Source organism: Podarcis muralis, chromosome 14 (assembly GCF_964188315.1).
Source record: "Podarcis muralis chromosome 14, rPodMur119.hap1.1, whole genome shotgun sequence".
Classification (NCBI taxonomy): Eukaryota; Metazoa; Chordata; class Lepidosauria; order Squamata; family Lacertidae; genus Podarcis; species Podarcis muralis.
Window position 1 is genome coordinate 43,369,203 of NC_135668.1, and position 22,365 is coordinate 43,391,567.

Sequence of the window (22,365 nt, forward strand, 5' to 3'; positions counted from 1 at the left end):
AGTGCGATGCCCACTTTCCTGTGAATAAGCCCCAACTGAACCAATGATGCTTACTTCTGAATATAGGATTGCCATGTAAATTGCCTATCCCTGTTGTTGTTGTTTAGTCGTTTAGTCGTGTCCAACTCTTTGTCACCCCATGGACCAGAGCATGCCAGGCACTCCTGTATTCCACTGCCTCCCGCAGTTTGGTCAGACTCATGTTTGTAGCTTCGAGAACACTGTCCAACCATCTCGTCCTCTGTCGTCCCCTTCTCCTTGTGCCCTCCATCTTTCCCAACATCAGGGTCTTTTCCAGTGAGTCTTCTCTTCTCATGAGGTGGCCAAAGTATTGGAGCCTCAGCTTCAGGATCTGTCCTTCCAGTGAGCACCCAGGGCTGATTTCCTTCAGAATGGATAGGTTTGATCTTCTTGCAGTCCATGGGACTCTCAAGAGTCTCCTCCAGCACCATAATTCAAAAGCATCAATTCTTCGGCTATCAGCCTTCTTGATGGTCCAGCTCTCACTTCCATACATCACTACAGGGAAAACCATGGCTTTTAGTATACGGACCTTTGTTGCCTATCCCTACTGACCCTCATCTATCCTTCAGAGGCTAAGGCCCCATCTATGCTATGCATTTGAGCATCATAGAACCAGTGCTATATTTCTAGAAAAGGGGTGCTGGAACTCACCATGGACTCCTCTTAGAATGGCATTGGTGTCCACCTGAGAGGGGCTGGAGCTGCGTTCCAGTGAGTTGTGGCTGGGGGGGGGAAGGCCCTACGCTGAATCATAGAATTGTAGAGTTGAAATGGACTCCAAGGGTCACCTGGTCTGACCCCCTGCAATGCAGGAATCACAGCTAAAGAATTCCTGACAGATGACCATCCAACTTCTGCTTAAAAACCTCCAGTGAAGGAGAGCCCACCACTGCCCAGGGGAGTTGGACCCACTTCTTCTTCCTGATGTCAGAATCAACTTTCTTGCAATTTGAAGCCATTACTTTGGGTCCTAGACTCCAGAGCAGGAGAAAACAAGCTTAATCCATCTTCTATGTGACAGTCCTTTAGATACAGTTGTACCTCTGCTTACGTATCCCTCTGGATACGTAAACTTCGGGATGCGAATGTGGCAAATCTGGAAGTATTTTTCCGGGTTTCGCCATGCATGCATGTGCAGAAGCGCTAAACCACGCCACGCGCATGCGCCAAAGTGATCCTCTGGTTGCGAATTCCCTGGGATGCAACCAGACCTCCAGAATGGATCCCATTTGCAACCGGAGTATTTGAAGATCGCTATCACACCTCCTCTCAGTATCCTTTTTTCCAAGCTAAACACACTTTAGCTGCAATTCCTTTTTGTAAGCTGAATTGCTTGGTTTGGGTCCTACCCATCTTGGTCGCCCTCCTCTGAACACTTCCAGCTTGTCCATATCCTTCTTAAATTGAGGTGCCCAGAACTGGATGCAGTACATCAAGTGTGGGGGGAGGGGTCTGATGAAGGCAGAATAGAGCGGTACTATTACTTCCCTGTCCTATAATTGTATTAGCTTGCGGGGGGGGGGGGGGGGGCTGCTGCATCACTTTCAACAGTCATGGCTTCCTTCCAAAGAATTCTGGGAACTGTAGTTTCTTAAGGGTCCTGAGAGTTGTTAGGAGACTCCATATTCCCTTCACAGTGCGACGGTCCTCAGAAGTAAGAGGGTTAGACTGTTAAAGCTCTCCGGGAACGGTCCTTTTCTCCTTTGGGTTTTTTAATTATTATTTTTGCAGGGGCCCAATTCCAATTCTTTAAATGTTAAAATTGACAGGAAACTAGGAATTGGCAGGAGTTAATCCAAACCGCACCAAGATTATTATTATTATTATTTTGTAGTTGCTGAACAAGGGAGGGGACAGGATGTGGTGGAGCAACACTGGCAGCTAATAACCTGAATGACGGATTAACAAAAACTTGGCCAGGTTTGACTTGCCTTTTCAGCGGCAAAATTTTCAGCAAGTCGCTGCTTGCCTGAAGCGACAACTTTTCTTTCTGTGTTTAGCTGGAAGGAAAACAAGGGAAGAAAAGGGAGAGAAAGAAATTAATTTGTTCAGCCCTCGTTTCAACTGTTCCCTCGTGCCAGTGTTATTTCATTTTAAAGAGAAAGAAGAAAGCAAACAATATGCTGGGTCTATGCTGGGGATGTGGTTCCCTTTCCCCTTTCCATTCTGCAGTCACTTTTAGAGAGGAAAGAAGCAGCCAATATAATTTCGATCCCAGAAGGGCACAAGCTGGAACATTGAGGGTAGAGCCGAGCTGAAACCTGAGAATATTTAACCTGGGAATATTTCTCCTGAATCACCGAAGAATTGATGCTTTTGAATTATGGTGCTGGAGGAGACTCTGGAGAGTCCCATGGACTGCAAGAAGATCAAACCTATCCATTCTGAAGGAAATCAGCCCTGAGTGCTCACTGGAAGGACAGATCCTGAAGCTGAGGCTCCAATACTTTGGCCACCTCATGAGAAGAGAAGACTCCTGGAAAAGGCCCTGATGTTGGGAAAGATGGAGGGCACAAGGCGAAGGGGACGACAGAGGACGAGATGGTTGGATAGTGTTCTCAATCTAACTGCAGGAGGCAGTGGAAGACAGAAGTGCCTGGCGTGCTCTGGTCCATGGGGTCACAAAGAGTCGGACACGACTAAACGACTAAACAACAACAACAACGAAACCTTAATATTTAACCTGATAATATTTCTAAGATTTTTCTTTTTCTCAGCCCACTAGAAAAAGAAAGCCACATATGAGAATTTTATATCTTTTTAAAAAATTATTTTTTATTGCTCAATTTCCACATAACCAATTATCAAACCATATAATCACCTACATAATTTCCCCCCTTCCCCCCCACAAGGACTTCCCTCAGCTCCTCTCCCTCCTCTCCCTTATTTCGCTGCACATATTTTCTCTGCATATTATAAAATTGTATATATCCTTGCATATCTGTCCATCACGTTATCAACAATAAATTTGTGTATGTTTATTCAAAACCTGCCAAGGAGTCCAGTTCATTTTGTTGTGTTTTTAAATAATTTGTGTAAAGTTCCCATTCCTCCTTGAAGTCACAGTTGTCCTTGTCTCACAATTTGTATGTCAGTTTAGCCAGTTCTGCATAGTTCATCAATTTCTCTTGCCACTGTTCTTTTGTTGGAGTTTTCTCATTCTTCCATCCTTGTGCTATCAAGACTCTTGCTGCTGTTGTAGCATACATAAATAAGTTCTTTATTTTCCTTGGCAGGTCTTGTCCTACAGTCCCTAACAAAAATGCTTCTGGTCATAGAATTTTATATCAATATTCTCCACTGTTCTCCTTCTCAGGGTTACAGGGGTGTTATGGGAGGGGTAGCACCTTGGGTAGGGGACACACCACGCTCCTTCTGGGGTAGTTTGTCCACCTTTGGACCTCACCCTGCACTCAGCTCTCCCTCGGGGTTCCTAGAAGCAGTCAGCATGAGACAGTGCCTAAAAATCAGTTTAGGGGGGAAATCCATCCAATAAACATTAGATGGTCACCAGGGCTAACTGGCTAAATTAGTCCTATTTGGGCCAGCAAGGAGACCAGGAGAGAATTAGCTGTGGGATCCCAGAGCGGGTAATCTTCATAAAAGGGGGAAGGGGAGGGAAGGAAGGGGGATAAAAGATCAGGCTAAGTTCAAATTGAAAACCAGCTCTGTCTTAGAGGCCCTGCGGAAGGAAGTTAAATCCTGCAGGGCCCTGGTCTCATGGGACAGAGCATTCCACCAGGTAGGAGCCATCACTCAGAAGGCCCTGGCCCTAGTGGAGGATAATCTGACTTCCTTAGGGCCCGGGACCTCAAAACTATGATTATTCATGGACCTTAAGGTCCTCTGCAGGGCATCCCAGGAGAGGCGGTCCCGTAAATACGATGGGGCTCATCAACCTGGGAAGGTTGCCCATCCAGGAGAAGGAAAGCTCTGACCTAAACCTCTGCTGCCTTGTGGCTATCCTCATTCATGGAGTAAAACCTGAGGAAATATATGTACCCGCTGATTTGCAGGGTATCTTTGAGAGAAGAAAAGGCTACACAAATCCAGAGTGAAGTCCCTAAGATGGTTTATTGTATGCCTCCTTCCGGCAACTCATGCAGCCAAGCTGGTGCCAAACATCTTGCTCTGCTTTCCGTTGGACCACATCAGCAAGGCCAAGAGGAGAGTCTCGTCATCTGGGCAGCCCAGGACCTCCATACACACTGCCCAGACTTGCACCCCAGAGAGGTCATTTCGGTGCTGCTCAAGCAGCAAAAGCAACTCGAGAGGCAGCAATTACAAGTTACTGGTCTTCAGCCACAGCACTTTGACCACCATCATATGCTGAAGATGCATCTCTTTAACTTCGTCTCTGACACTTGAGGTATATAAATATTAGGATTCACCTGAGTTGTGATTCTAATTTGTTCTAACCATTTTTAATACTGCATTTTGTATTCTGGTGACCTTCTGCTCTGGGTCCTTATAGGAAATAGGGTGAATGAATGAATGAATGAATGAATGAATGAAATGGCACCAGCAGTAACCATAATGGCAGCCTGGCTTTACATTCTTTGACTACTACATCTGAGTTGGGTGGTTCTGTGGTCTAAACCATTGAGCCTCTGGGCTTGCCGTTCAAAAGGTCAGCGGTTTGAATCCACACGATGGTGGTGAGCTCCCATTGCTCTGTCCCAGCTTCTGCCAACCTAGAAGTTCGAAAGCATGCTAGTGCAAGTAGATAAATAGGTACTGCTATGGCGGGAAGGTAAACGGTGTTTCTGTGCACTCTGGTTTCTGTCACAGTGTCCCATTGTGCCAGAAGCGGTTTAGTCATGCTGGCCACATGACCCAGAAAGCTGTCTGTAGACAAACGCCGGCTCCTTTGGCTTGAAGCATGATGTGCACCGCACCCCATAGTCCCCTTTGACCGGACCTAACCATCCAGGGATCCTTTACCTTTACCTTACGCCTGAGACATTCAAAATGCTGGCCAGGCTGACACCTCTTAAAGTGGCAATCTAAATATTAATAACAGAAAAAAGAAACTATGCTTCTGATACTGCTAACAGTGATCCCCCCCCACACACACCTGTGAGAAACTGCTGGAAAATTTCACTGGGATTGTTTCCTCGGCTTCTCTGGCCACAGAGAGCAGGGTGCAGGTGGAGTTTTCAAGAGTCCATTTGCACATAGCTCAGTGGAGGGTTTTAGAAAACAAGAATGAAAGTCTATACAGGCCAGTAATTTAATGCATTGGTGGGATCTCTTCTTAAACAAAAGTCCTGTCACTACTCAGACAACAATCAGTGGCCTGTGCAACAGAGGGTCCTTTTCAATCTCTGCCTTTGCATTGTGTTCCTGAATTATTATTATTATTATTTTAACTGCAGTGAGAAATAGAAGAAGATGAAGAAAGCTCTTCACTTATCCCGTCATCCAAAAATGTCCGCCAAATAGATTCTATCATTTTCAGATAGCTTTTCTGGTTGTTGAGGGACAGATGAATTCATCTGCTGCATTTGAGTAAATAGGCTATCTCCATTTCCTGAAGACCTCCCTCTTTTTGGAAGGGTGGTGAAGAGGGAGGCTTTCTTTGAAACAAATGGAAGTTTATCCTTCAGCCCCTGCCTAAGGGTCCCCTTCTGCGAGAATTGTTTTTTTCCCACGGCATGATTAAACTATTCTATATGCCACCGGTCTGAGTCAGATGGTGAACTTTAAGTGAACCCTTCCATCTAAACCTCCAGTCATGACACCAAGCTTCCCCAATGCTCTGCTTGACCATTCTAAGTGGTTCATTATTAACTACTTAAGCAAAGAAGATGGGCAATGGATTGGCGGAATGGAATCCTAACCAGTCAGACTAGTTCAAGCTTTCAGGGAGAAGTGGGGAAGGGAGCACAGCATCCAAGCTTATTAATAAGGCAATTAAGCGACCAGGACAATTGCCTAGAGAGGTAATAGAGATCAGGGTTTCATACCATAAGTCTGATTCCTGATCCAGTGGGATAGAAGCAAACATTGGGATGCAACACCTATGAAAAAGTGGGACATGGGTGGCACTGTGGGTTAAACCACAGAGCCTAGGACTTGCCGATCAGAAGGTCGGCGGTTCAAATCCCTGTGATGGGGTGAGCTCCTGTTGCTCGGTCCCTGCTCCTGCCAACCTAGCAGTTCGAAAGCACGTCAAAGTGCAAGTAGATAAATAGGTACAACTCCGGTGGGAAGGTAAACGGTGTTTCCACACCGTGCACTGCTCTGGTTCGCCAGAAGCGGCTTAGTCATGCTGGCCACATGACCTGGAAGCTGTACTCCGGCTCCGTCGGCCAATAAAGCGAGATGAGTGCCACAACCCCAGAGTCAGCCATGACTGGACCTAATGGTCAGGGGTCCCTTTAGCTTCACCTTAAGTATGAAAAGCACAATGGGAGAAATCGGGCTGGTCTGAGACAAATGGGGTGTCATATGCCCTCAACTCAATATGACCTCCCTTGACATATAATCCTGCAGGCCTCTCTTCTGCTTTGGTGAGACCACACCTAGAGTATTGTGTCTAGTTCTGGGCACCACAGCTGAAGAAGAATATTGATAAGCTGGAATGTGTGCAGAGGAGGAGGACCAAGATGATCAAGGGTCTGGGAACCAAGCCTTATGAGGAACAGATGAGTGTGTTTAGCCTGGAAAAGAGGATACTAAGAGGAAGTGTGATGGCCATCTTCAAATATCTAAAGGATTGTCACATGGAAGATGGAGCAAGCTTGTTTTCTCCTGCTCTGGAGTCTAGGAACCAAACTAATGGCTTCAATTTGCAAGAAAGTTGATTCCGATATCAGGAAGAACTTTATGACGGTAAGAGCTGTTCAACATTGGAATGGACTCCCTTGGAAAGTGATGGACTCTCATTCACTGGAGATTTTTAAGCAGAAGTTGCATGGCTTCAGGGATGCTTTAGTTGAGATTCCTGCATTGCAGCAAGTGGGACTAGATCCTACGATGCTATGAATTCCCAGAGTGGTTTAACAATTAAGCCTCCTTCCTAGAGAACTCTGTGAAAACAGGATGCTGGACTAGATAGCCCATTGGCCTGATCCATCAGAGGTCTTCTCATGTTCTTTTGTTCTGATACTGAAATTAAGCCCAAGTGTATATTGCTGAAATGAAAGTACATTCTTACCCTGTTCCCTTACCACCACCACCCCTCATTCTTGTGAACCCTAGACTGTAAGTTCCTCAAGACAAGGACCTCTTTTCTTGTCACTGTGTAGTCACGTACCAAAAGCATCAATGTTGTTGTTATCGTTTAGTCATTTAGTCGTGTCCGACTCTTTGTGACCCCATGGACCAGAGCACGCCAGGCACTCCTGTCTTCCACTGCCTCCCGCAGTTTGGTCAAACTCATGCTGGTAGCTTCGAGAACACTGTCCAACCATCTCGTCCTCTGTTGTCCTCTTCTCCTTCATGGATCACTGCCTTGTCATGGCGAAAAGGCTTGAAGAACTCAGAGAAGCTATGAGCTATGCCGTGCAGGGCCACCCATGACGGACAGGTCATAGTGGAGAGTTTTGACCAAACGTGATCCACCTGGAGCAGGAACCGGCAAGCCACTCCAGTATCCCTGCCAAGAAAGCTCCATGGACAAAGACAACAGAAGCATCCATAGCACATATCAATGATGATGATTATATCTCGATCTCAGCAATGGCAAGGTTTTTCAACATATGGCTATTGTATAGCCAGCAAAAGCTGTGTTCTGTACATTCCCTGGAAAAAAAGAAGACCAGTAGCTGAACCTGTCAATTTGGGGAGCTTGAAGTGTCCGAACTAACGTTGGCGGAGTTGCTCAAACCTTTCCTTTATTCTCTCTCTCTTTCTTTTTAAAAGAAATAAAGCCACGTGGAAAATTTCCTTGGGGTTTGGATTTTTATTACCAACCTGAAACGAAGAACTGGGTCAGGCGAAGTTCAGCCGATGCCTGCAGATCATCTGCGTAACCTGGAATCCAGTTTATTATGTGAAAAACTTGGATTGTTTGTGGATTGGCAGCAGAAGAAGCTCCTTTGGGATACTCCGAGAATCTCCTTGCATTCCAGGGCTTAGCTTGCTTCAGATGCTATCGCTGGAAAGATGCTTTTCCATCTATTTCTTAAAGAACTTTGGGGAGGTGTTTTAGGGGGAAGGGATACATCAAACAAACAAACAAACAAACAAACAAACAAACAAACATGCTTTTAGCAGTCAACTCTTTTTCTAGAAACAACAGCTACATCAGTGGCATCCGGCGACATTTTTCCGTAGGGGAACGGTTAAGGTCAGAGGAACCAGCTTGTGGGTATGGTGTTGTGACGTCCTGACATTGTGTGTGTGATCATCACGCCTCCCACCCCAAGCTGGGCAAAAGCTCTGCAGGCTTTGAGAAGGAGGCACCAGGGCTCTGTCAGGATGCTGGAGCCTTCTTGCCTCTTTCCCCAAACTGGGCAGGCTTTGGGCAGGATGGCAGGAGGGCTCTTGGACCCGTTGGAGTATTGTGCCTTCCTCCCTAAGCCAGGCAGAAGCTTCCTGGCCTTTGGGAAGGAGGCACCAGGGGAACATTTAGGGGACTAGCCTAGTCTCCCTAGTCCACTTACCGTACTCCACTCACCTACATTGCAGCCCTCATACTTAAGGTGGCCAGGCAGTAATGCACTGATTTCTTAAGGAAGCAGAGGAAGCTGTCACAACATGCCAGCAAGCTCCAAAAGTAGAAATGTGCTTTGATGAAGCTCACCTTCCTATGAAGCAGGTGCATGTAGATCAGGTGACTCCTGGTAACCAATCGGACCAAGCAAAAACGCATTGCCATTCTGCTGAAAAACACCTCCCCTTTTCTGTGTAACCTGTCCTGATCATACATTGAGATGTGGGATATAAACATTGAAAGGAAATAATAGAATATAATCTCCATATTGGTGTGTGTGTGTTTGTTTGTGTGTGTGTGTGTGTGTCTAAATTTATGGAATGTTCTCCCCATGTTGGTGTTGGTGTTAATGTTTTAGTCACTTTCTCTTGCCCAAGGCAAACCAAAGCAACAGACAACCAACCAACCAACCAACCAACACAGATATATTAATGTTCCCTTTGTCTTATTGGAAACAAGACTTTGGATTCCCAAGAGATCTGTGACTAGCTGGGTTGACCTCCCTGCTGACTGACATACCTAAAGCCCTCTGGATAAAAGCTTGGAAGTCTGACGTTGCCCAAATCTTGTACTTGTTCCTTTGGCAGAATACACAGAACATTGTCTCACACTTTGATTCATGTGTTGTGGACCTGCTCCCTTTCCCCCACTTTGCACTCATAAACACACACACAGAGCCCAGCTGTTCATCTTTTTGATCTTCAGCAAGCAGTATTTCTTCCAGAACTGGCAAATGATACTGATTCCTAACCAATGGAATTTTAGATTTTCCACAAAGGTCATTTACCCTCATTACTGTCTAGAAATGTTGAAATGCATACAGGCCAGTGTTTGCCCCGAAGAAGAAGAAGAAGAAGAAGAAGAAGAAGAAGAAGAAGAAAGCCTATGGAATCAGAGGGAGGTATTCTGTATCTTGCAAGGACCATCCTCATTCAGTCTCCAGTTTCATCTTCCTCCTTGCATAAGAGCCAGTGTGGTGCAGTGGTTAAGAGTGGTAGACTCGTAATCTGGTGAACCCGGTTCGCGTCCCCTCTCCTCCACATGCAGCTGCTGGGTGACCTTGGGCTAGTCACACTTCTCTGAAGTTTCTCAGCCTCACTCACCTCACAGAGTGTTTGTTGTGAGGGAGGAAAGGAAAGGAGATTGTTAGCCACTTTGAGACTCCTTCGGGTAGTGATAAAGCGCGCTTCTTCTTCTTCTTCTTCTTCTTCTTCTTCTTCTTCTTCTTCTTCTTCTTCTAAGAACATAAGCAGAGACTGGCTGCTGGCTGTAGCGGTGGAGGAAGCCACACGGGCACATGGAGCAGCACACCCAGGGGTGGGGTGCGCCGTCCATAGGGGCGGGGCGAGGGCAGGGCGAGCCACCCATAGGGGCGGGGCGCACCGCAGGGCCTCCAGAGTCTGCCTGCCTCCTCCCACTCAGCCGCCCTACAGCTGAGGGGAGGAGGCAGCGGGTGGACCATTTGAGCAGCGTGGAGCCTGCGCGTGCCCAAGCCACTGCGTCTCTCCCAGGAGAGACACGTGGCTTGGGTTTGCTGCAGGCCGCACGGTGAGTGCCACCTGGCATTGTGTCACCCCCTCCCTCAGTGGTGACACCCGGGGCGGTTGGCACCCACTGCACCCCTCTTCTTCCGCCCCTGGCTGGATGACACCAAGGTCCCATCTAGTCCACCATCCTGTTCTCACGGTGGCCAGCCAGTCTGAAAACAGAATCTCGCACAACAACGCTCTCCTCACCTGTGATTCCCAGTTACTAGTATTCAGAGACACAGTGCCTCTGGTAGTGCAGGTAGAGACAGCCATAATGGAGGCTAGTAGCTTTATTCCCCGTGAACATCCTCCTTATACACTGTCAGATTCTCTGCACTGCACCAGAGCTGCATATACTGCTCCCCAAGTGAAGAGGGTGGCCATACAAAAGCAGTAGGGGAGGGGGAATGTAGCTTTACAGAAGCAAGGGGTCAACTTGCAATAGAAAGCCAAGATATGTTTGGAAGGATGCCATCCATGCTCCTGGCTTCATGTTTCATAAGGAATGTGACGTATCTCAGCATTCTTCAGAGGGGCTTCTGATCTTTCCCAATCTTAATGCCACCAAGGGGGGGGGGAACCCCCTCAAAAGAATGCTTCAGCTCTCTGAAGCAGCTTAAAGAAACTGCAGGTTTCTCAGCACCTTAAAGAAAAGATCTTCAGCAATATCTCAAGTAAAGTATTGCCAGAAGGTCACAGGAGAACATTCCTCATTCCCAAAGTTGGCAGAACCACGGAGCGTTGTGGATTTCCATGTATGTTAGAATAGGGATGGCGAAGCTTATGGTCTGTTGTTGAATTGCATCATCTCTGACCATTGGCCATAGAGATTGGAGCTGATGGGAGTTGGAGCCAAACAACACCTGGAGGGTCACAGACCCCCTACTCCTGTTTTAGAAGATTCCCCCCATGTGATGGGAAGCCTTTGGGGGAAGGTCCCAGGTTCAGTCCTTTGCATCTCCATGTATGTGTGGGAAAGGACACTGTCTGAAACCCTGAAGAGCATCTCACAACCAAATAATGTCTACAAGGATGTGTATATTAGGGGAAAGTGTGCACATATTCACGAAAATGTGTTATATAGTGGTAAAGGTAACAGGACCCCTGACCATTAGATCCAGTCATGACCGACTCTGGGGTTGCGGTGCTCATCTTGTTTTATTGGCTGAGGGAGCCGGCGTACAGCTTCCGATTCATGTGGCCAGCATGACTAAGCCGCTTCTGGCGAACCAGAGCAGCACACGGAAACGCCGTTTACCTTCCTGCTGGAGTGGTACCTATTTATCTACTTGCACTTTGATGTGCTTTCGAACTGCTAGGTTGGCAGGAGCAGGGACCGAGCAACGGGAGCTCACCCCGTCATCTGATCAGCAAGTCCTAGGCTCTGTGGTTTAACCCACAGCGCCACCCGTGTCCCTATACAGTATTAGGGAAAACATGCTTGCAAAAAATGTGTATATTAGGGGAGATGTGTGCTAAAATGCTCAAGATTTTCCTGTGGACTTAAAAAAATAAAATACACACAAGCCCATGCTGAAGCAGTAATGTAGAGAACTGAACTTAAGACAGGAAAATTGAGAAATGGAGAGAAACCAAGATCTGTCCATCCCAAGGCAACAGATATCTGCTCCATTTAAGACCTCATAAAGCTTTACTGGCTAAGCAAGAGAGTAAAGAAACATATATAAAAGTGTTCAAAGGGAAAATGCAGATTAGCTCAGTGTCAAAGCAAACATGAGTTCATGTCGACAAAGATAACTCTTTGGTACCAGCTGGTGCAATTTTCTTTCTCCCCTCACAAATTGGCTAAAGAATTTCCATTCTAAATAATGTATGTTGGAACGTACAGACCACCTGTGTCTGGAATTCTTGTGCACAAAAAAAAAGTTATACATTTGCTAAAAATGCTTCCTGGAGCAAACACACCAGGTCCTACAAAAGTAAATAAACGATGGCATGTGTCTTCATAGAGTGTTTTATAGGCTGCATTTATATGGCATGTTTTCTACAAGTACAGTTATGCTCAAAATGGTTTAAGGGGGGAGGAATCCATTGCATTGATAGTGCAATAATCAAAATGCACAATAAAAGAATCACTACAGCATAACAATTTGGAAGGGAGGATTGGTATGAAGGCTTCCAGGACAGAGAGTGGTGCAGCTTATTCCAGATGGACTCCTCCCAAAACAACCTCACAGGGCTATCTACCACAGCTCAAGAAGGATATTGACAAGCTGGAACATGCGCAGAGGAGAAGGACCACGATGATCAAGGGTCTGGAAACCAAACCTTAGGAGGAAGGGTTGAAGGAGTAGGGGATGTTTAGCTTGGAGAAGAGAGGGCTGAGAGGCGATATGATAAAAGGTAAAGGTACCCCTGCCCGTACAGGCCAGTCTTGCCAGACTCTAGGGTTGTGCGCTCATCTCACTCTATAGGCCGGGAGCCAGCGCTGTCCGCAGACACTTCCGGGTCACGTGGCCAGCGTGACAAGCTGCATCTGGCGAGCCAGCACAGCACACGGAACGCCGTTTACCTTCCCGCTAGTAAGCGGTCCCTATTTATCTACTTACACCCGGAGGTGCTTTCGAACTGCTAGGTTGGCAGGCGCTGGGACCGAGCGACGGGAGCGCACCCCGCCGCGGGGATTCGAACCGCCGACCATGCGATCGGCAAGTCCTAGGCGCTGAGGTTTTACCTACAGCGCCACCCGCGTCCCAGGCGATATGATAGCCGCCTTCAATTACAATGGTACCTCAGGTTAAGAACTTAATTCGTTTCGGAGGTCCATTCTTAACCTGAAACTGTTCTTAACCTGAAGCACCACTTTAGCTAATGGGGCCTCCTGCTGCCGCTGCACCGCCGGAGCATGGTTTCTGTTCTCACCCTGAAGCAAAGTTCTTAACCCAAGGTACTATTTCTGGGTTAACGGAGTCTGTAACCTGAAGCGTCTGGAACCTGAAGCGCCTGTAACCCGAGGTACCACTGTATCTGAAGGAATGTCATATGGAAGATGGACCAAGCATCTTTTCTGCTGATCCAGAGGGTAGGGCCTGAACCAATGGATTCTCACATTACAAGAGGGAAGATTCCAACTAAACATTAGGAATAAATTTTTGGATGGGATTATTTAGCTGTGATTCCTGCATTGCAGGGGGCTGGACCAGGTGACCCTTAGAATCCCTTCAACTACCCTGCGGAAAGATTCGAGGAGAGAAAGAGACAATGGCAATGACTAGCTGTTTCTCCTTATACATTCATATAGCTTATTGCATGGGTAGGCAAACTAAGGCCCGGGGGCCGGATCCGGCCCAATCGCCTTCTAAATCCAGCCCGCGGACAGTCCGGGAATCCAGTGGCGTAGCGTGGGTTGTCAGCACCTGGGGCAAGGCAAGTAATTTGCGCCCCCTAACCCGTGGATTTGCGCCCCCTAACCCGTGGATTTGCGCCCCCTAACCTGTGGATTTGCCCTAACCCCAGATGTTGCGCCCGGTGCGGCCGGCCCCCCCTGCACCCCCCACGCTACGCCACTGCGGGAATCAGCATGTTTTTACATGAGTAGAATGTGCGCTTTTATTTAAAATGCATCTCTGGGTTATTTGTGGGGCATAGGAATTCGTCCCCCCCCCCAAAATAATATAGTCTGGCCCCCCACGAAGTCTGAGGGACAGTGGACCGGCCCCCTGCTGAAAAAGTTTGCTGACCCCTGGCTTATTGCATTGATGTTTTATTCAAAAATGTATTTCTTTTTTCACATTTCTTGTATGCCACCTTGGAAGGATTTGTATCCTGTAAGGCAGGATACAAAAAACTGCAATAAACGATAACAGTAAATCCAACAATGAACAGTTGGGTTAAGGCAGGACTGGAGAAGCTTCAGCCTTCTAGATGTTGCTGTGTACTTTCAACTCCCATCAGCCTTAGCAAGCATGGCCCAGGAATTATGGGAGTTAAAGTTCAACTCCATCTGCAGGGTGGAGGTTTCCCCATGCCTGGATTAAGGGATGGAGGCGTATAGTGACAATAAGAGATTCTAATTCTTTGAAGATTGGAAAAAAGGAGATGGAGAACTTTGTCCACAGACAGTAGGAAAGAGGTCAGGAACCTTGGGTTTGGGGGCCAAAAGTGCCCTTCCTAGCCTCCTTACCTGGTCTTTAGGACTTTTTCCACACCACATCCTTATGTTCTGCCCCAAAGGAGCATATCAGTGTTGTGTCTGCTTCGGAGCTGAAGAAATGCCTATTGCCGATACAGTCAATAAATCCATGAGCTCAGATTCTTGCCTCCCTGGTAATTGTTCCTCCATATTGAGAATTTGCATTTTAATATCTCCCTACTTATTTATTTACTCAGTATGGGGCAGAGTGCGCCATTTAAAGTGCTTTAAAACCGTAGGTTTAATTGACTGTACATAACAGTGATTAGCCAAATGTGTGCAATTAGAGGCTTAAGTGCACTTATTAAGTAATAGGGGCTCCGACTACTTGGGGCCTTTTAAAAGGACCAAACATCAATCAGAAAGTTAACTCAGCCAATCAAAAAGTTGACTCGGCCTGCATTTTAAACAGGGGAGTTTTCTGGGCAGGATTCAAATGGTCAAAAGATAAAGACTGGTGTTAGTGTTACATACCTATCTGATTTTATTTGTATGCCAACTTTACACAGTTCAAACCATACATGAGGCAGTTTTCAACATGAAAAATTACTGCAACATAACGTAAGTATCCATAAACAATAAATGAAACATTAAAGAATACACAACCAAACAGAACAATTTTCACATAAATCACAAGATCTAAAGTAAAGATTAACAACAACAACAACAACAATAATAATAATATACCATTAACAGCAACAACCCCCTCCCAAACAACCCTCCAGCCCAAGAGTCTGTTTAGCAGTCTCAACTTTTGTAGCTGGAGTCAGTCCGGGCCCTGCCCTCCCAGGCCAAGTGAAAAGGGGCCTGCAAGATAGGGAGCAGGTTTCCCAGGACTCATAAAAAAAGAGGGTTCCCATGTTCATCAGCACAGAAGGAATGCCCCTTGCTATTTGTGCCATATAGAATCATCGATTCATAGAGTTGGAAGGGACCCCAAGGGTCATCTAGTCCAACCTCCTGCAATGGAGGAATGTTGACATGAATATCTGTGGTGGGTGGGGTCATCGATAGGGTCTTTGTGCGGAGAGCTAGACCTGTAAAATCTTCCACAGGCATGGAGACTGGTCCATAAAAGCAAATGGGGCTCTTTCCCATCGATCTTAGTCTGCTCTCAGTCAGCCCTTGCCTGCCTCCTCCCTCCCTCCCTCCCTCCCTCCCTTCTTTCTTTCCTATCAGGCCCTGGAGGGGGTCCTTCCTTTTGACATCTTCCTCAGTGTTGCCCTTCTAAAACCCAGTCCCCAACTGTGAACAACATAAGCTTTGTGTTAGCTGTGCAAGGACCACAACTCAGCGGCAGAACATATGCCTTGCATGCCAAAGTTCCCAGGTTCAACCCCTGGCATCTTCAGGTTGGCACCTGAGTGAGAGAGAGAGAACTGCCTGCCTTCTTACTTAGAAGCCTTGAGAGGGGGTGTGGCTTAGGATCTGGCTCCACCTACTGCCGGTTGATAGGCTCTTTTCAGAGGTGGATGTCAGAATAGAAACCCAGCTTTCAAAAGCTGTCAGGCTCCGTGCGTAATGCATAATCAAACATTGAGGATCAAAACCAATTAAAATAGGGGCGGAGATTCCATACTTTTGCAAAACAGATAATAACTGTGTGAGAGAGAATGTTAAATTAAATGACCAATAGACATGTTGCAAAGTATTGAAATCAGATTTCCAGTTCAACTGGATTGCCGGCCAGCCACTGAAATTTATTTATTGGATTTAAATCAAGTTGAAATATGACTTTCAATCTCTCCCCCCCCCTTTTTTTCTGTTTCAATTGTGGGCAGGCTAAGGATAGCCACTGAGCTCCTCTAACACTGGGTGGGTTTTTGCATTAACATTTCGCAGCGTCTGGGACTTTGGAATCCTGGCGTCAAAGGGTTATAGAACTGACTTCCACACTTTCTCAAAATAGCCCTGACCTGCCTTTTGCACCATTTAGTATTTCTGGTGAAAAAGAAAAAAGAAACCACGGACTGTTTGGAAACAGAACTCCATTGAACAAGGTGCTTGCCCTCTCCATTTGCTCTTTGGCAAGCTGAGTTCTCCCTCCCTCCTTACCCCGCTATTTAATTTTAGGCTTTGTGTTTATAGTGCAAACTTGTCAATGCAACTTACTGTATAGGGACGAGGAATGCCAAAGGTAAGTGTGGCCAGTGAAGGCTGAGGTCTTGGCATTCAGAAACTCCCTTGCTGTAGCATGAAGTGGAACCACTGGACAGGGTGATGACCCTAAAACGAGGGAGTTCCCAACCTGCCATGTGGATGCAATATTAAATTTAGACCATCACTGCACAATTGCTGTTGCTCTCAGTCAGCCTTTACCAACCAGATGTTTACATCCTCCAGATGTTTTGGACTAGAACTCTCAACAGCTGGCTGATAGAATCACAGAACTGTAGAGCTAGAAGGGACCAGGAAGGTCATCGTTCCAAACCACTGCAATGCAGAAAGCCACTTCCGCCTCGCAAAGGAGGTGGTGTTGTGGGCGTCATGCCCCCACCACGCGCACGGCGGCTGGAGCTCCACGCAATTGAGGGAATCCCTGGCTGCGTCACCCCCTGGCCAGCCAATCAGCTGGCTTGGGGGGCGTGGCCTGCCCTATTTAAGGCAGGATGCGGCCAGGAGATCTCCCTCTTTTGCCACCTCCAGCTGCTCCTGTTTCCCACCCTCCCTCCCTATAAGGTTTTCGTTCCTTGACCTTGGTTGGTCACCGCTGAAGGGCCTGGTAGGAATTTTTCCACTTGGCAAATTGGCACCAGCCACTTGGTTTTCGCCTACCTCGTAGCAAATTGTCACAACCTTCTTGTTATTGGCGGATAGGCATTGGTATTGGTATTGTTATGTAGACTGAAGAGGGGAGGAAGCACCATCACCTGCCCAGCATATTGAAGGGTAGTCGGATAAAGGATTCCGGGGGGCATGGCCCTGTCCGAAGCCTATGGAGGTGATGGCCTAAGGCACGCCCCTGAGCGGTGACCCTGGGGGGGGGGTTCCTAGTTGATGTGCATCAGCAGGACTCCCCCTACTGGTGGTTAACCCTTCCCGGACTTCAAGCGGACGGGCTGAAGCCAGATATAGCCGGTTAGGACCAATGCTGCTCATCACCTGTAACCAATAAAGTTGTGGCCTGATTTAGCCCATTAACCTTAATAATTGTGTCATGTGTCATTATTTCCACTGGGGGGAGGCAGGAACCCGCCATGCAAATCTTTTTGTTCAGCGTGGTTCTTGAACCCATGACCTTGAGGTTGGTGAAGCCTGCTCCAGGTAATGAATTTGTTTGTGTTAAATCACTTTTCCTTCTTTTACATGGGGTTTTAGTGATTTTACTAGAAAAGTAATGGTGTCTAGAATTCATCAGTATTTGTCCTTTTTACAGGGCTGGCTGTACCACAGAGCAGCCATGTGTCCTACTTGAGAAAGGCAGTTCTCTGTTTGGAGGACTCTCTGGTCCCAACTCACATTGAAACAAACAGGCAGGCAGTAAAGGATCAATATGTAAACATATGGTGCTGGAGGAGACTCTTGAGAGTCCCATGGACTGCAAGAAGATCAAACCTCTCCATTCTTAAGGAAATCAGCCCCGAGTGCTCACTGGAAGGACAGATCCTGAAGCTGAGGCTCCAATACTTTGACCACCTCATGAGAAGAGAAGACTCCCTGGAAAAGACCCTGATGTTGGGAAAGATGGAGGGCACTAGGAGAAGGGGACGACAGGGGACGAGATGGTTGGACAGTGTTCTCGAAGCTCCCAGCATGAGTTTGACCAAACTGCGGGAGGCAGTGGAAGACAGGAGTGCCTGGAGTGCTCTGGTCCATGGGGTGATGAAGAGTCGGACACGACTAAACGACTAAACCACAACAACATGTAAACATCTGGAAATTCAAATTGTCAAAGATTCAAAATTGTCCTCATGAGTTCTGTGGAGGAATGGCTGGCTGAAATATGAAGAGGAGGAGGAGGAGGAGGAGGAGAATAATAATAATTGGGAGAAATAGTTCTTAAAAAGTTATTCCTATTATTTAAGCAACGTTGCTTGTTAGCAGCCAATTATATATCTTTAATACCCCAATTTAAAACTCTCAGAACCAGCTACCTAATTGTCTGAGGCACACTAATCTGATGTTTCCAGTACCACCGCCGCCATGAGAAATCTGGATCCTTTTATTTATTTATTTATTTATTTATTTATTTAACTGTGTTTTCAGGCCACCCTTCCTTAAAACTGAACTCAATGTGCTGCGCAACCAAGGGTTTAAAGCATCAAAATACACCCATCACAAAAAAATGTATATAAATTCCTTGAAGACAAGGACTTCTGGTAACCATAAGCAACCACAAAAATCACCACAGCTGCAAAATGTCTTTGCCTTTCAGATGTCTGGCTAAACAAATGTGTCTCCAACTGATGCCTGTAACTCAAAAGTGAGGAGGACAAAGACACTTCCAGTCTGAGGGACTTCCATTATCTGGGTGCCACAACAGAGGAGACCCTGCCACATGCTCCCCCCAACTAATCCTATTAGAGGCCATGAGGAGGTCTGACCCTGCAGATCTTAAAGACCAGGCTAGCTGTTATTGGACAAACAATTTTATCCATAAGTGAAATATAGTAAAAAATAAGATTTTGCACTGATCGCATTTTCATTTTCCCCCAGTGATGTTCCCTAAAATTATCTCAATCCATTATGGATGTACCACTTTTTGTTGCCAACTGATCAGTCTGAGAAGCACAACTTCCTGTTCTGAGGGTTATCAGAAAACGAGCCAAAGAAAATGCCATAGCCTTTTGTAAAAAGAAAATTGTAACAGATTATGTCAAATACAAATAAACTCATGGTTTATTTCCTCTTAGACCAAATTCTATAGTCCTAAAATACTCCAGTAGAGACACCTTAAACTCCTTTGATCAGGCATTCTAAGATGTCTTAGTTTCCCCACACATTCCTGAGCTCTTAAAGAGCTGCCTCTCGGGTCTGATGCTTCCTGTGGCTTTGTAAAAATGTAGAACTGGTTGAATAAATATTTGTCATCTTTCAACTCTGGTGGTCTACATTATGTGCCAACAATGTTTCTGTATTGTTTGGGAATACAACCAGTCATGAGTAGAGAAGGGGCAGTCTGGGTCAAAAGACTAGCCCCTGAAGCCATCAGTCAAGACCACACCTTTGACCCAAGTGGCACCCTCTGGATGTTGTGGACTCCAGTTCCCAGCAGGACCTATGATCTGGGATGATGGGAGTTGTAGTCCACTGTCAACATCTAGAAAGCACCATGTTGGCTACTCCAGCCTCAGACCAATCAAAACAACATACAGAAGGCAGCCTAACCCTTTCCCTAAAAGTCATACATGAACTACTCTGAAAAATAGCTTGTCCATCTTTACCAGTCTTCCTTCAAAATGCCCAGCTGGATCATTCTGTAACAAGTGATCCAACTTTTTTTACCTCATACCATCCAATTTTGTTAATATTTTGTACACTTGTTGAGTGATCAAAACTAAGCTTAAATCTAAAATTTTAATCTTTTACCTCATTCCGTTTGTGAGTTGTGAGGGTGTGCATTTTCCATTTTGACAATTTTGGCCTTGCCGGACTACACAAAAACCTAATAATAATAATAGTAAAATTTATTATTTATACCTCGCCCATCTGTCTGGGTTTCCCCAGCCACTCTTAAAAGCTTAGCCCAGAATTGAGATACATCAAAACTAAAAGCACCAATCTCTTCAGAACTGTAGGACGTGATGGAGAACAGAAGCTGTGTTACCCCAACAAAATATACAGTTCAGTAGACAATTGGGTAGGGACGTGGGTGGCGCTGTGGGTTAAACCACAGAGCCTAGGACTTCCCGATCAGAAGGTCGGCGGTTCGAATCCCCGTGACAGGGTGAGCTCCCGTTGCTCGGTCCCTGCTCCTGCCAACCTAGCAGTTTGAAAGCACGTCAAAGTGCAAGTAGATAAATAGAGTTGGCCACGACTGGACCTAATGGTCAGGGGTCCCTTTACCTTTAGACAATTGGGTACAGAATGAGTACATGATCGCAACCTGGTACACATAGTAAAAGAAAAGAAAATGCAGGCACATAGGATGCCGCCTTAGAATGAGTCTGACCATTGGCCCATCCAACTCAGCACTGTCTCCACGGACTGGCAGTGACTCTTCAAAGTTTCAGACAGGGGGTCATTCCCAGCCCTACTTGGAGCTGCCGAGGATTGAAACAAGGACCTTCTGTGTCCAAGGCAGGTGCCTCATCACAGCCTCTTGTAGAGGATACAAAAGGCTCTACTGTAAATAATAATAATAATAATAATAATAATAATAATAATAATATTCATTGCTTAACCTATTTTTGCTTCTGGCCCTGCCCATTACTGGCATGTGGCCCTCAAAACAGTTGTCCAGAAGGGAATGTGCCTCTCAGGTTGAAAAAGTTCTCTTGCCTCTGCACCGCAACATTTACCATATTTTATTTTATTTTGCAGAAAGTCATAGTTGGCTTTCTGTTCCATAAAGCTGTTCTACAATTAGAGCTTCCAGTATTTAGAACCCTGAAATACAGGATGTGTCCAGATTTGGAATGGTGTGGTTTTTATATTGTTGATCTTGAACCAAGATGTTAACAATAGTGGGTAGTACCTTATTAGCAACTGGAAGGTTGGAAGCCATAGAGGAAATTTTAAGGTGCATTTTATATAACGCACACGAGTTTTGTTAAGCACAGCCTTGTTCAATGGTTTGCCGTAAATTTAAGAGAGTGACTCATGTGCTGCTTTCAGGCTTGACAGATTTGTTTCCTTTCCAGGGTTTGGTTGGCAAGAAGGGTGACCTCTTTCGACCCTAATGGAACTTGCTCCCCCTAGACAGACACAATGCAAACCATAGTTACTTGTTAAGCTACCAGTCAGCTATGAAACCAGAAAACCACAGCAGTCTGTGAAAACCCAGGCCAGGCCTACACTGTTTTAGGAAACTTAATGAAGACATTGGGCTTTGTTTTTTCAACTAAAGCAGTGGTGGAGGCCATTTGACAGCCCGAGGGCCACATTTCCTCGTGAGCAAACTTCTGGGGGCTCCTTGCAGATGTTCTGGGGGGGGGGGAGGACAGAGCAACAGATGCAACTCCTATCTTTGTACAATGGGCTACCCTGCAGCCACGTAAAGGTCAGAGTTTCCTACGCATGCATGAACTTCTTTCCATCTTCCATCCGGATGGGCATTACCAGAGTTTGGTGACACATTTCAGCTGAGGAAAAGCACTGAGTGAGGGCACAGATTAGTGCTGGGAAGAGATGTGGTGCAGGGAGGGGTCACAACTGGGGAAAACCCTGAGGCACAGATAGAGATGCCTGCAGGGCCAGATTCTGTCCAAGGCCTGAGTTCAACCACCCATCAGTCTGAAATGTCTACAGATCAAGGCTCCTATTCAGTAAAGGTAAAGGTAAAGGGAAGCCTGACCATTAGGTCCAGTCGTGACTGACTCGGGGTTGCGGCGCTCATCTCGCTTTATTGGCCATGGGAGCCAGCATACAACTTCCAGGTCATGTGGCCAGCATGACTAAGCCGCTTCTGGCGAACCAGAGCAGTGCACGGAAATGCTGTTTACCTTCGCACTGGAGTGGTACCTATTTATCTACTTGCACTTTGACGTGCTTTCGAACTGCTAGGTTGGCAGGAGCTGGGACCGAACAACAGGAGCTCAGCAGGAGAGAACTCTCTTGTGTTTGAGGATTTCTCATAGGCATATGGTTGGCCACCTGAGAGAACAGGATGCTGGGCTGGAGGGGCCTTTCGGCTGATCCAGCAGACACTTCTTATATTCCTATAACACAGGGAGAATTGGGTACTTAAAAAAGCAACAACTAAAAACTTCATCAGGCAATGTTTGCTATCCAGGCTGAGATAACACAACAGGAATCATGAAAGCTACATGTCAAACAAGCTTCACCTTCTCTGCTTTTGAAACAGGTTGTATGTACCAGAGCCAATACAATATTGT